We start from the raw sequence: 14,864 nt of genomic DNA, 5'->3' as shown, positions 1-14,864 counted from the left end.
TAGAGAAAGACCTTCGGTCTGTAGTGGAATGGGGATGTAAATGGATGGTAACATTTAATGCTACTAAAATTAAACTTCTTTTGTTTAGCAATGACAAGAAACCTTCTCAATCGCTGACTGCCATGATTAATAACACTAACTGAATATTTATTGACTAATAATATGATTAATAACACTAACTGAATATTTATTGACTAATAATATGATTAATAACACTAACTGAATATTTATTGACTAATAATATGATTAATAACACTAACTGAATATTTATTGACTAATAACATGATTAATAACACTAACTGAATATTTATTGACTAATAATATGATTAATAACACTAACTGAATATTTATTGACTAATAATATGATTAATAACACTAACTGAATATTTATTGACTAATAATATGATTAATAACACTAACTGAATATTTATTGACTAATAACATGATTAATAACACTAACTGAATATTTATTGACTAATAACATGATTAATAACACTAACTGAATATTTATTGACTAATAATATGATTAATAACACTAACTGAATATTTATTGACTAATAATATGATTAATAACACTAACTGAATATTTATTGACTAATAATATGATTAATAACACTAACTGAATATTTATTGACTAATAATATGATTAATAACACTAACTGAATATTTATTGACTAATAATATGATTAATAACACTAACTGAATATTTATTGACTAATAATATGATTAATAACACTAACTGAATATTTATTGACTAATAATATGATTAATAACACTAACTGAATATTTATTGACTAATAATATGATTAATAACACTAACTGAATATTTATTGACTAATAATATGCTACCGAAAAGCTCTTCCTTCAGACTCCTTGGTTTAACATTCACAGACAACATGAATTGGAGCAAATAGATTGAGGACTTTTGAATTGAAAGCCATGTTTAATTTTAGAAGAGTTTCCAATGGACAGTCAATCTGTATAAGTCATGAGATGAAGAATAGAATTTCAGGTGGGTAGCTAACCTGTATAAGTTTTGAACTGTAAAAGTTTGTACAAGGGTGAATTTACAAGATCACTCTCCTTGATTTTTTTTTGGAGAAAAAAAAAAATTTCCATCAAAACATCTTTGAAAAGATAAAATAACTCTAGGTAAAGTAACGCTAGGACTGGAATTGACAGCTCCAAAAATTTTATTGGATAGTAAAGAGAAACTGGAAAGAGTGAATATTTTGATAAAGGTTATTAGTTTGCACTTGGTTTTGCAATTAAATCTCACTCAGATATAGAAATACATGAGAAATAAAAATGCTCAAATGAAGTCAACTCTTCAGATAAAGAAGAAAGATAATTGAAAGCAAAGAAGCCTTCAAGTATTTCACCTCATTGAAACTCTTTGGTGAGAGGAGGTTGTAAAGTTTGCCAAAGAGGAATAAAACAAACAAAAATCAAACCTGCTTAAATAGGTCACACTGGCCATTGGAAAGGTCAGGCATGTGACAACAATAGTAGAATGAAGTATTAACAACCACTGAGCAATAGAAAAGTGCCCCCCACCCCATCCGAGAGGTTGTGTGACCTCACTTCAAAAGAAGACCTGGATTAGTCTCACCTATTGTCATAAAAAAAAAGAAAAAAAAAAAAAAAAAAAAAAAAAAAAAAAACAGGGTCAGTTTTCTCCCACTCTTTCTTTACCAATTACTTCTTGCCACCACAAGGTTAAATGAGATAGCTTGTTGTCAACTTTAGTTTAGAAGTAGTTGGTTATAATAGTAGTAGCTGCCTCTTTTTGAATTTTGTTTTAAACAAAAATATAAACAAAAGCCGAAAAGAAAAGAAATTGTGAAATAGGGCAGAACAACATAAGAGACATTATTAGATTTCTTAATGTGTATGATCTTATCAAGTATGATAAAACTGGGCTGCAAAAGTTTAAGTGAACTTCAAATAATTCTTTGTTTTGAATTCAAGAAGGAATATAATTTGTGTGAAACGAGGTCTGACATTAAGGATAGTTACTCATAATGAATGACTTAGTTTATTCACTAAAGTTTTAGTGATTGTTATCACAATTAACATTACAGAGCTATACTTATTAGACATTTTTTTTTAAATGATCACCAACATTCATAAATTAATACAACAAAAAAGTGGAGTTACATGTGTCCTTGCTTCAATAATCAAATATGCAAATTTAATTTTTATATCAAGAAAATTTGGAGATCAAAATGGATGAGGCAGACATCTAAAAAAAAAAATTTCAATCAAAAGATTTTCCTGAAGACTTAATTTTGGAAGATATTGTTCCCAAAGTCATGCATTATGAAAACTCGAAATACAGCCAGAGCTTCACTCATGAAGCAGTTCTCTTATCTATCTATATATCTATAAAAGTGAATGTGTGTCTGTCCGTCTGTCTGTGCGTGTAACTGTCAATTTTCAGTCTACAGACTCGAAATTTGATATACAGGGTACTGAGATTTGAAAAATCTTTGTAATCCGTTTTCGGCCAGAAATTTGGTTGTTAAGGGGTCAAAGTTCAACGATTTGACCTTTGAGAACTCTATCAAACTCCTCCGCCAATTTGGGGGTCTAAACACTTGAAATTTTAGATATAGGTTCCTTTGACATGGATCTAACTTAATAACTTGATTTGAGCCTAAAACAAGGGGTCCTAATAGGGGTCAAAGTTAAAAAAAAATTTAACCTCTGTGGTCTACAAAATTACTCAGGTCTAAACATTTGAAATTTTACATAAAGGGTATTCAGAGATAGGGCAAGCTTTTTAATTGATATGGGTCGAAATTACTCAGACAATTTTTGGTCTAAACATTTGAAATCTTACATAAAGTGCATTCACACATATTGCAAGTTATGAACAGTACATAGTGCCCGAGCAAAGCCAGGCTTAACTGCCAGTAAAGAATATGAGTGAATCTACATATGTCCGGCTCACTTCAATTATCATGTTCGCAAATTCAAATTTTATGAATACAAAAGGAGAGAAGAAATTGCTGTTTTCTGGGTTGGAATTTATCCATATAACATTGTAATTTTTTAAAAACTTAAAGTAATATATATTCTTTAATGTTTCACTATTTATAAAAAAAGAAAAAAAAACAAAAAAAAAAACTGAAGTTTATTTTAAAATAAAAAAAAAATAAAAAAATGATTCAACGCTCATCATTTGTGTATCAACCATTGGGATCAAATAATCAAATTAAAAAAAGAAAAATGTTTAGCTATGTATAAAAACAAAGGAAAAAGCAAATGTTGATCCTGCAGGATCAGTCATCATTCTAACCCCACCACCTATACCAGTCAAACTCCCTGATTCTGCAAAACAGGTTGAGTACATAAGTGAAAGTTTGGGACTATAACTGAACAGAAAATCCAAAACTTCCTTCATGGGAATAAACATATGGATTTGAGGACCATTTGCAAATTTTAAACTCCCTTGTTACTCACTTCAATGAATCCATGTATGAATATAGCATTGACCACAGCATCCACAGGATTCGACGTGCTTGTCGTCCCAGCACTGCGAGTATCAAATCAGCAAACTGAACTATTTCATCAACTGCACAACTTTGCACGCTGGAATGTTTGAACAATGAAATCTGAAGAAACAAACATTCACAGCTCTTGCTCTCCATCAGTACAGGGTCCATGTCGCCTGCCTTTCAAAAGTCAGATTTGCAAACACAGGCAGTAGATCCATTAAAGTCCCTCAAGCAGATGTGTTGTATTATATCCACCGCAGGGGTCCTACTGACAACTTGGGACAGCAAGACCTTACACGTGCTCAGAGTGATCCAACAAATGCTGCCCTCCTTACCTGGGATCCAATCTCACCTCACCTGAATACGTCTATGTGACACACTTTAACATATCCATCACAGTCTATCCCCCTCCATTTTTGATCCTACCAACGACATTCTTTCCAGACTGTTATAGATAATATCCCATTGTGGTAGCTGCAGGCGATTTCAACACGCGCACAGGAGTTTAAGACACTAATAAGAGGCATATCATCAACTGGTTTGCCATCAGGGATCATTGTTCAAACTGAGAACGTTGCATTAATTTTGCAGCAACAAATCAACTTTCAATCTTAAACATCTGTTTTCAACATCCAAAACACTGTCTCATGACCTGGTACTCTAATGAGAGTATTGCTCAGAACCAAATCAACCACATCTTCAAGCCTCGCTGGGTGTCTAGTTTGCTCGACTGCCATACGGGTAGTGGGGCAGAAACAGGCAATGACAGTGGTTCTGATCATGTCATGGTCTGTGAAAAACTACGTCTATGGCTAAAAGCAAATAAGATTCATCGCCTTCTGAAATATGATGTATCATGGCTCAAGTGTGAAGCTACTAAAACCTTTTTTCAAATCCATCTATCCAACTGTTACAAGTCTTGAAGCACTTCAATCAACTGAGACAAATGTTGAGGACCTGTGCCAATTCTTCAAAAGCAATCGCAACAAACACAGAAGACTTTTGGCACCACCAAAAGACATGTCAAACATTGGATATCAGGCCATACAATTGAGCTTGCAAACTGAAAACAAGTTCGATGTTCCAGCTCCAGTGATTTCTGTCAATTGCGTGATAAAACTGTTCAATCTACAAAAGCTGATCGCAGCATTTACTGGCAGAAAATTGCTGAAAACATGGAGCAAGCCTCGTTTTAAGCGACACAAGAAAGTTGCACAGAATTCTCTAATCGATCACAAAACAATTCAGAGGTAGCAATGAAGTAATCTTTAATTAACAAAGTAAGTCTGAAGTAGATTGGAGGTTACAGTGACCGAAATGTGAAAGTAACCACTTTGCTTCGATGCTTAACTTATCCAGTCAAACCCCTCAGATACCAACTGTTCCTTCAAAAGAACCCGACCGTGTCATCACCCCTCCCATTTCTAATGAAACCATGAAAAAGTTGCAAAACATCAAGGTGGCCAGAGAAGTCACTCTTTCATCTGAAATATTCAAACATTGCAGTAATTGTTGCAGTATCAGCCTTATTGGTATTAGTGCAAAAATCAATGTTACCATCTAGTTGAAGCAGTTTTAGAAACAGACATACAGACAAGACCAAGCTACTGTGGATTTCGCCCAGGCTGAGGATGTACTGTATTCAAAGAATATTTGAGCATCACTGGAGCTACCAGCAATATACGAACATCTGCTTCAATGACTTCACCACTGTATTTATTTGACTGTTAACCGTGGAACCCTTTGGAAGGCCATGCATGCTGATGGCATGCCTCCAAAACTGCTCGATCTAATCAAAACTTACCATTTCTCCATTCGCACTAAAGTCCACATCTTTGGTCAGGAGTTATGCTTCTTTGGCATTCTCTCTGGAGTCGAACAAGGATGCGTTCTCTCGCCTATGCTCTTTAATTATGCCATTGATTGGATCACATTGAACGCCCTGGCCAACATTCATGCGTAACAGTAAATCGTGATCTACAAATACCGGATCTCTACTACACTGATCATATTACCATATTTGGTGAAAACTTCAGACATTCAACTAATCATTGACGAGACACAATTTTATGCTTTAAAGGTCAGCATGAACGTAAACGCCAGTAAGATAAGTAACTGATGGTAAATGAAAAATAGTCGATTGTCCTCAACACGAAAATCTCTGAAGAGGTTCAAATACCTGATCTCCATCATCACTGTACCAGGCCAATCACATCAGAAATGCTTGCACCATCTTCTATAGATTTCGATCGCGACTCTAGTCTCTCAAAAAGAAACAAAGCTGAACACCAACGTCAAGCTATACCAAACCCTCGTCTACACCATTCTCTTTTATAGCTGCGAAACTTGGCTTATGCAGGCAAGTAACCTATGCAAATAGGAAGTATTTGTGCATCTGCCGCATCCTCCATGTTTACTGATAAGTCGCCAATAGTACAGTTCGCGCTTGCTGCATGATTCACTCTCTCCAAAAATTTCTCCTTGCCAGATGCCTTCATTGTCCGTTAACACCCAGGTGACTTCATCCATGAATCACTGACCTTCCAGGCTGGAAAAATGTTGTGGTCAACTCAAAACTTGGCTCAGGACAGTGAAGCTGGATCTTGAACTGATTCTGAGCCCTCAACTTTTCGGAGTCCATCGATGGAACCGCGGATAATTTGCACTTATAGCAGAATATTTGATTGCCGTGTTTGGACAAACAGTATTCGGGACTTGATGAACTTGTTGGAAAGAGCCAACACAACAGACCTCATATATTTAGTGCTGCCAAAAAGAAAGTCGGCACTTGTCATTTTTTCAAAAACTGCAAGTATAAACTAAATTGAATGTAACTATTTAAACAACCTAGACCGCATTTGATTGACTTTTATTCTTCTATGATTTTACCTGTTCATATTTGACTTTTAATTGAAGTATCCTAGTGTTCACGTCAATTTAAAAAATTAACTTCAAATCTAGAAGGCAAAAAAGAAACTCTGCAGCAACAAATGAGATTAAAATTAGCTTAAAATATCCACCTTTTAGCATCCTAATCGTAATTGTTGTTGTTCCTAGGTTACACAATGTAATATTTAGTCCATATATCTCAACCCTTAGTGATCGTCAGGAGAAAAAGAGGAGGTTTAGTTTTCTAGGTTTTCTTGATTCATTTCATTTCAATGATTTCAAGTAATAAATAGCAATTAAATTGTACAATAGCGAACAGGCAAAGCCTGCCAATGATAAATATTCAAACTGTAGTTTATTTTAACAGTCTTATTTAATCAAAAACCATCCTATTTAGTTTAACGTTCATTCTACATGCTGGCATGTGTTGGACAGCTTTTAGAAATTGGCATCCAAGATAACCTATCTCATACTAGGTCTTCATTTATCAGATTTGTTTTCAAGTCTATCCTTATTCCCTCAAATTTCATTTTTTTTTTTTTACCTTCCCCTGTGGTCTGACAGTGATACCACAACCGATCCACATCTACTACAGCAGGAACTCTCAAAATAGAGTTGACACTAATATAATCATAGTGTATATTCACCTGAATCAAATTTGACAAAAATGTACAGTAGAAAAATAACAAATGGATTTGTCGACTTTAGAATGGTTTTATTGAGATGATCACAGTTGCTAACATAGCTTCATATTATATTTACTGGTGCTAGAAATATCCACCTTTTAGCATCTCTAATCGTAATCGTTGTTGTTAAGCAATGTTGAGCCTGGCCAGTACCAGATGAGTGACCATTTGGAAAGGTGAGGCGCTGTATGTATCGCGAGGTAGATGGGCCTCTCTTAAGCCATGGTAGGCACCCCATCTAGTGATGGCGTAACAATAAAAAAAAATACCCTTGATACCCCTGGCGAAGCATCAAGTATCCAGCTACGGGCATGATTTGAAGTACACTACAAACTTGTGTAGCGAGTTCAATCTCTGCTGCGGCCACATGTTACATTACGTTTTTAGAAATATTTTCATTTTTGGCAAGAAAACGAAATAATCCTGACAAAAAATAATTTAAAAACTTCTTTGGGATGATCCTAACATTTTGCACGAATTGAATAAGCCTGGACTATAGAGCAGTATGGAAAATGTGTTATGGCTGAATACAACTAAAAACCTGTATTATTTGGATTATTCTAACTACATTTCTCACCTTGAATGTTATTTGCATAACGTTTCAATCGATGTGACCTTCAACTTTCTTCATGTGTAATTTGTCAGATTAATGGCGTAGTGGATAAAGTACTTGGTACAATTCAGTTGTAAGTTATACTCTTCGGGATGTTGAAGGTTCAATCGTCAGTGCAGGCAACAGTCAAAATACAATTGCAAATAACTTAGGACTTCTACGCGACGGAACAAAAGCATGCTAACCTTGTGGATTAAACATTCCAAGTTCTGTGCAGATTCCTGAGTTTTACAGAAACATCCAGAGTTTGCCAAGATACACCTGAAGTAGATTGGAGGTTACAGCGACCGAAATGTGAAAACAACACTTAAAATGAGAACAGTAGTCCAAATAATCGATCCTCATTTCAAAACCTCACAAACATTATAAAGAACCGTTCTGAAAAATGTAACCAGGCTTTAATTAGCAAACACTTAGTGCCACACAGACAGAGAAACACTGAATTATTAATAGTGCTATTATTGCGATTGCTGTTAATGTTATTAATACAGCTGCTGTGGCCGTGAAATTTCTATGGAGTTAAGATTGCCAACATAAATAGATAATAACAATGGTATTATTAATACATGGATGACCATGAATCTTTTTTTTTTTTTTTTTCCACAATTCAAGAATGGATTTTATTATATACTAGCAACACTACCTGGAACATGAACAACAAAATAGAAGAGTTGAAAACATGTACAACATCTTTCTTTTAAAACTTCTCTATATTTATTCTCACCTTCTCCTACAACCAATGTCAGTACAGATACTACATTCTGGCGGTCAAGAACATGCATTGATTTTTTTTTTTTTTTTTACATCAAAAGGTAGAAAAAAATTTTTTTTTTTTAAATTGTCCTAAAGGTCGTCAACCTTCCAACTAATTTTGATTTTGTTGACCCTCAAAAGAATGAATATCATAAAAATGTGTTCATATTCTGCCTGAGAAAATGCTGAAAAAGAATGAGATTTTTTAGTGTCTTGTGTAGCTTTGATTTAGCTGAACATGCACAGGCACAACTGCCATTTATATAATAAACTAGATAATCTGTGACCTGCTGGGTCAGTATTTGTTAACTATATTATATTTCTTCTTGTTAGTCTGTCTGTTACACTTTCTCAAAAACTATTTGGCTGATCTGGCTTAAATTTTGTATGGACCTTTGTAATAAGGTACAGCATACTAAGTAGTATGGTATTTATTTAGTGCACTGTTATTAATAGGAATTAGCATTTAATGCAAAAATGAGCACAAATTTAACTATATAACACTATCAATTTGGTATAAAACATTCATTTTAAGTTAATGCGTTATAAATTTTACCAGTTTTTAAAGGTTAAAACGTCTTTCTCATATATATCATTTGTAAATAATTACATTACCACAAGTATATTTACAACACATTCATATTTTATTTGATATATGGTATTTTTTACACATGTTTCGTTCAATGGTATAACAAACAACTCATCAGAGACTCATATACCTACACAAAATTTTTTCTTTTACCCTAGTGGCATCTGTTTTTTTTTTCTGGGGTGGTTTCTTCCTGAAACAATCTTAGTTTATTAATATTTTTACTCTTATGACTTTAAAAGAATTCTGTTTCTTATTCCACCTTCGGTCGTTTTCTAAAAAAAAAAGTTTTTATGGATTCATATGGGTCTCTGAGGAGTTGTTTGATATATCATTCAACAAAACATGTGTAAGACGTACAATATATTAAATAAAATGATATTAATAATTTTTACACAAACTTGTATTTAAATTGTTTACAAATGATATACAAGCAATCCATTTTCATTGAGCTTAAATAGATCTGGCAATTTAAAAAACAAGGTAGAATATATATATATATATATATATATATATATATATATATATATATATTATAAACACACACACTTACAAAAAAAAAAAAAAAATTTTTGTCACAGACATCGATATTAAAAGTTTAAATTACCATATAAACAGTGGACTTCCTATAATATAATATATATATATATATATATATATATATAATATAAAGGTGTGTGTATCTGGTCACGAATAGGCTCCTATATGGTTGACTATTTTAAAAAACTGATTACATATAATGATAGGTGTATGAAGATTTTAATTTAATCAAGATGGTAATTTAAATTCAAAATTTTATTAAAGACCAGACAAGTGCAAGAATTTTTTTAAAATAAAAATTTGTTCATTAAAATTAAATTCTTCTGAATCGTAAAAGATTCTTCAAAAAGTGTTGTTTTTTTTTCTACTTGGCATGTCCTCATACATATAAAATGACCTTGTCTACATGTGCGCACACGGAACAATCTACCAAACTACTCTGAACTTTTAGTCTATAGACTTGAAACTTGTAATATAGGGAATTTAAACTTCTGGAACAATTTCGATTTGGTTTTTAGCAGGTAAAAATAGCTGCTAAGAGTCAAAGCTGAAGAAAAAAAACAAAAACAGTTGATCTTGGCAGGCCTAAGTCGACTAAGCTTGTTACTTCTGCATATGCCCAAATATACATTCATAACTTGAAGTCACTTAATTTTTAACTTTTCTTATCTGTAGATAGCTTAAAAAACAGTAGCGATCAAGGCTGGAGTGTTTAATGTTTTGGTTTTGATTCTAGCTGATGAGACCAAAGTGATGTTCATTTTTTACTATATATTGGGTACAATATACTAATCGATAGAGAATTGGCCCTACAAAAATAAATATAAAATCTGTATGAATCAAAATATTATACTTAAGTGTACTTTATGACTGGGCACCGCTGGAGGACTACTATATATTGGGTACAATATAATAATCAATCAAGAATTGGTTCTATAAAAATAAATAGCAACTCTGCATGAATTAAAATATCATTTCAGTGTATTTTATGATTAAGCAACGCCGAGTGACCTGCTAGTGTGTGTATTTATTAAATGAAAGATCAGGAATAAAGGTTATACATAACTTTATTATATCATCAAAACAATAAGGAAAAGTAAAGGGGAAAAATTAAAAAAAAAAACAAACCTTTTAGATTACAGCATTTCAAAACTAATTCTTCTCATCAAAAGAGAAGGGCCATAACATATAAACCCGGTACTAAATGTAATGTTAAATTCCTTATAGAAAAAACCTCCAAAAAACAAACAAAAACGAAAAAAAGAGACATGTGCATGCAAGTATTGTTTTTCTAAACAGTTCACTTTTTGTAAGTCAGTGAGTCAAGTATGATAACCATTAAGTCAGCTTGACACGATCTTTAAAAAAGTCTTTTCAAACCTACTTATTCTTAACGGAATGTGAACGAGTCATCCATGCACAGTTATAAAGCAGTTCACAAACAGATAAAAATCCGATGACCCTTAAGTACCAATTTTTCATTTTTAACCCCTTAGCAGCCCGTTTTTTTCAGATGAAAACTAATTTGGTTTTCCACGTTTGAATATCTTATATACTAAATTTCAAGTTTGTAGATAAAACATTTGTTGAGTATGTAGGTAGAGAAGTTTCTTCACACACATTCTCTCTCTCCTCTAACTCACACACACACTTTAATAGCTTTGACATTGACTGTAATCCTTATAAAAACAATCAAAGTCAGGATATTGACGCCATAATAGATCCCCTCTCCCTTTCATTATTTACATCATTATATTCAACACTTTTATCATTTTATCTTGTATCATTTGCCCTTCCTCCTAGCATCTAAAATATTCACATACAGATGAAGTGTGCATGTTGACAAGCAACATTGTATTTGGATTTTCAAATGTAAAATTCTACAAGTCTACCTTTATTAAGTTTAAGCATTATGTTTCAAAGTATATAATTATATCTTATTCATATTTAAATAAATTTTTAAAAAATCATATCTTCCACTTAGCAATTGCAACAGAGCATTTCAACCTCATGCGAACTGATTGTATGAACGAATTATAAAGGAAGTACAGAAGAATTCACAATGATTATTTAAACTACGATTGCTTCGATCGTTTTATTTTATGGCATATCAACCCTTTTCGGGTTATTTAATACTGAATTCAATCATTCTGGAAATGCTCCAATTCTTTATATCTCCAAATATCTATTCATGATGATTGGTTTGGTTGTTTTGTAGAAGAAAATTGTTCTTGGTCTTATAGTACACGACTGAGCTCTACAAAGGGAGGGGGGGATAACATCATCTTCAGACCGTCTAATCTGCTAGCACCAGTTTAAACTATAAGAAAAGTCGATAGGAATTAAAGTTTTTACAAAAGATGAAGTTCAACATGAAAACGCTGCATTTGAAACAAACTCATTATGTTGCTCCAATGCGAACATTGAGATTTTGACATTTGGTTCTGAATGAAATATTTCAGTCATCTGCAAAGATTTCTATATTACAGATGCTTACCCCCACCCAATCTCGAATTTCAATTTTATTTTATACTAGTGGCTGCGTCGCGTTGGCACACACAATGACGGGTCAAACAATATTGAGTACACTCAACATCATCTTACCATCAACGCTTACATTATGAACTCTGAGTATGGGAAATTCCCATATGCACAAAACAAAGTCACTGAAAAAAACAAAAATACCCTGTGAACTAAGGGTAAGGATAATGAGTAAACATTGGATAAAATTATGGTTAAAATTACGAACTTGCCAGGATTCGAACCTGGAATCTTCTGATCTGTAGTCAGACGCGTTATCCATTGCGCCACAAATCTTTCCCATATGCCGAAAGATGTTACCGCGACTGTATACAGACAGTGCTAAATTCCATTGACAGAGGCAGGTAACTTTTTTTGACAATTGCATGAAACTGCCCCAAAAACCCTTATTTCAGGCTTTTTGTGCAACTCAGCATTGTTCGTTACGAACCATATATAGATAAGGACACATCTTTCAGGGAAAAAAAGAATTTTTCAATTCGGTGCATCCGTTAGAAAGTCTTATTGGTATATATACACACACATAAATAAACATTCAGAATTTTATTAATAGTATAGATATATTTTTTTTACTAGAAAAGAAACTTATGCAGATGAAATAGGTGAAATGACTAATATCACACAGAAAAGCGTGAGTAAAAAATGCATTATATATATATATATATATATATATATATGCACATACAGGTTGACCCAAAAAAACGTGCCCCAATTCTAATTAGGCCCCATTTTTTAGCGTTTTGTCTGAATGAACTGAAACTTTGGTCATGACTAGTTTATTATATTCAAAACATCACATCAAAACACTAAGGTCTTTGGCCTTTTTTTCTCCGTTGACTGTAAAATGCTCAGAAAAACAATTGAATGTCCTGTTTTTTTTGGTCAACCTATATATATATATATAACTCAATGTCTGAATATGATGTGCATGCGTGTGTGTGTGTGTGTGTGCAGGTTAACTATGTATTCACAGGATAAAAATCCACAGAATTTCAACTGGGTTGATATAATAATAGAGCTACTTATATTACTTTTTTTTTTTATTAATACAAACATGTACGAACTTTGACATAAGACTAAATGTCTGCGTGCATGTGCAGTATTTGTATATTCTCGATAGAAAGAAAGATTATAGAATGTACATCAAATCTAAAAGTGTATTCATATGTAAAATTTACCGGGGAAGACAATAGAAGTGGTTTTATGTCTCTAAGGATACCTTTAGTTGGCTATGAGCATATAGCCCCTTAAAACTTTAAGTATGAGGTACCTTAAATACGTTTCCAGACTTTTTTTGGACATGCATTTAAAATCGTTGTAGACTCTTGAAAATTCAGTATATTATTGCTATACATCTTATGAGATGACTGACCAATTTTTATGATTTCAAATTCAAATGAACAGCTACAGCAGGAATTGAATACACGCTACTAAAGCCGGATTGTTATTGCTGATGAATTTCAAAAATGCAGTTTGGACATGAAGATACGTTAGAAGAATGATATGCAATAAAATTCTGTTTTAAACTTGGAAAAAATGTCACAGAAATGTATGGAATGCTTCAGACTGCTTTGGGACCATCTTGCATGAATTGAGCACAAGTTTTTGAGTGGCATAAGAGATTCAAGGAAGGTAGAAAGTCTGCTGGGAATGATGAGATGGGTGGGAGGAATAAAGAAGTCAGAACACCATAGTTGATTGGTCAAATAAAGAATTTCATGAATAAGGACTGTCGTGTGTCTATACAGACAATAAGTGCACAGTTTGATATCAGTGTGGGAACTGTACACAATTATTTGTGAGGAAGTGAAGATTTAGAAGATTTGCTTGAAGTTTGTCCCAAGAGTGCTCAGGGAAGATTAGAAAGAAAGACGTTGTCATGACAGCAGGAAGGAGGTCGAACTGATCAATTCAGATCCTGGAATTCTTGATGCTCTGGTGACCTGCGATAAAAGCTACATCTACTGCTGAGGTCAAGAAACAGAGTTCCCAGTGGAAGCATGTTGGCTCTCTCAGACCCAAGAAGGCTAGACAAAGCAAATTAATTCAGAAACTTATGATGATTCCTTTTTTTTGACAGCACAGGCATGATCTACATGCACTGGGTTCCCACTGGACAGACAGTCAACAACAAGAAATACTATATTTAGGTTTTAAGGGAGTTCAGAAAGAAATTAGGTCAGTGGCATTTCCACCAGGACAATGCACCAGTCCACAACTCCATCTTTGTAACAAACTATTTGATCAAGATTGGCATCAAGACAGTTCTCCTCATCCTCTCTATAGTCCAGACCTTGCTCCCTGTGACTTTTGGACAGACAGTCAACAAGGAATACTATGTTGAGGTTTTAAGGGAGTTCAGGAAGAGATTCCATTGGAAGAGGCCAGCACTTTTCAAATCAGTTCAGTGACATTTTCACCAGGACAATGCACCAGTCCACAACTCCATCCTTATCACAGATCATTTGACCAAGATGGACTTCCATAGAGTCTTGGAATAGTTGTTGGAATGGTACAATAAGTGCATTGCAGCTGGAGGAGATTACTTTGATACAGTACCGAGATTAATGTGTGTACTATCAATAAAAGTGCCCATAAATAAAAAAAATCTGGAAATTTATTGAAGGCACATTGTGTATACTATTTTGATTAAATTCCATAAAAATTTCATTTCCCTACTTGAAAAAAATAGTGATTGCATCTTGACAGTAAGATTCCATGATGTGATTGCAAACCACTTGAAATCTTAT

At 33.4% G+C, this 14,864-nt stretch overlaps 1 protein-coding gene and 1 non-coding gene across 2 annotated transcripts in view; both read right to left on the bottom strand.

Moving 5' to 3' along the window:
• LOC145260602 (signal recognition particle 9 kDa protein-like) overlaps positions 1–14,864 on the bottom strand; it is a 69,676-nt gene that overhangs the window by 45,516 nt on the left and 9,296 nt on the right. The gene's annotated exons all lie outside the window — the stretch shown is intronic.
• On the bottom strand, positions 12,318–12,390 carry Trnac-aca (transfer RNA cysteine (anticodon ACA)). Its single transcript has one exon. It is a non-coding gene; the product is annotated as a tRNA-Cys (tRNA).

The sequence above is a fragment of the Euprymna scolopes genome, chromosome 36 (assembly GCF_053919585.1).
Source record: "Euprymna scolopes isolate OS-2025 chromosome 36, ASM5391958v1, whole genome shotgun sequence".
Taxonomy (NCBI): Eukaryota; Metazoa; Mollusca; class Cephalopoda; order Sepiida; family Sepiolidae; genus Euprymna; species Euprymna scolopes.
The sequence above is the reverse complement of the archived record's forward strand: the minus strand, read 5'-3'. Positions and strand labels throughout refer to the sequence as shown.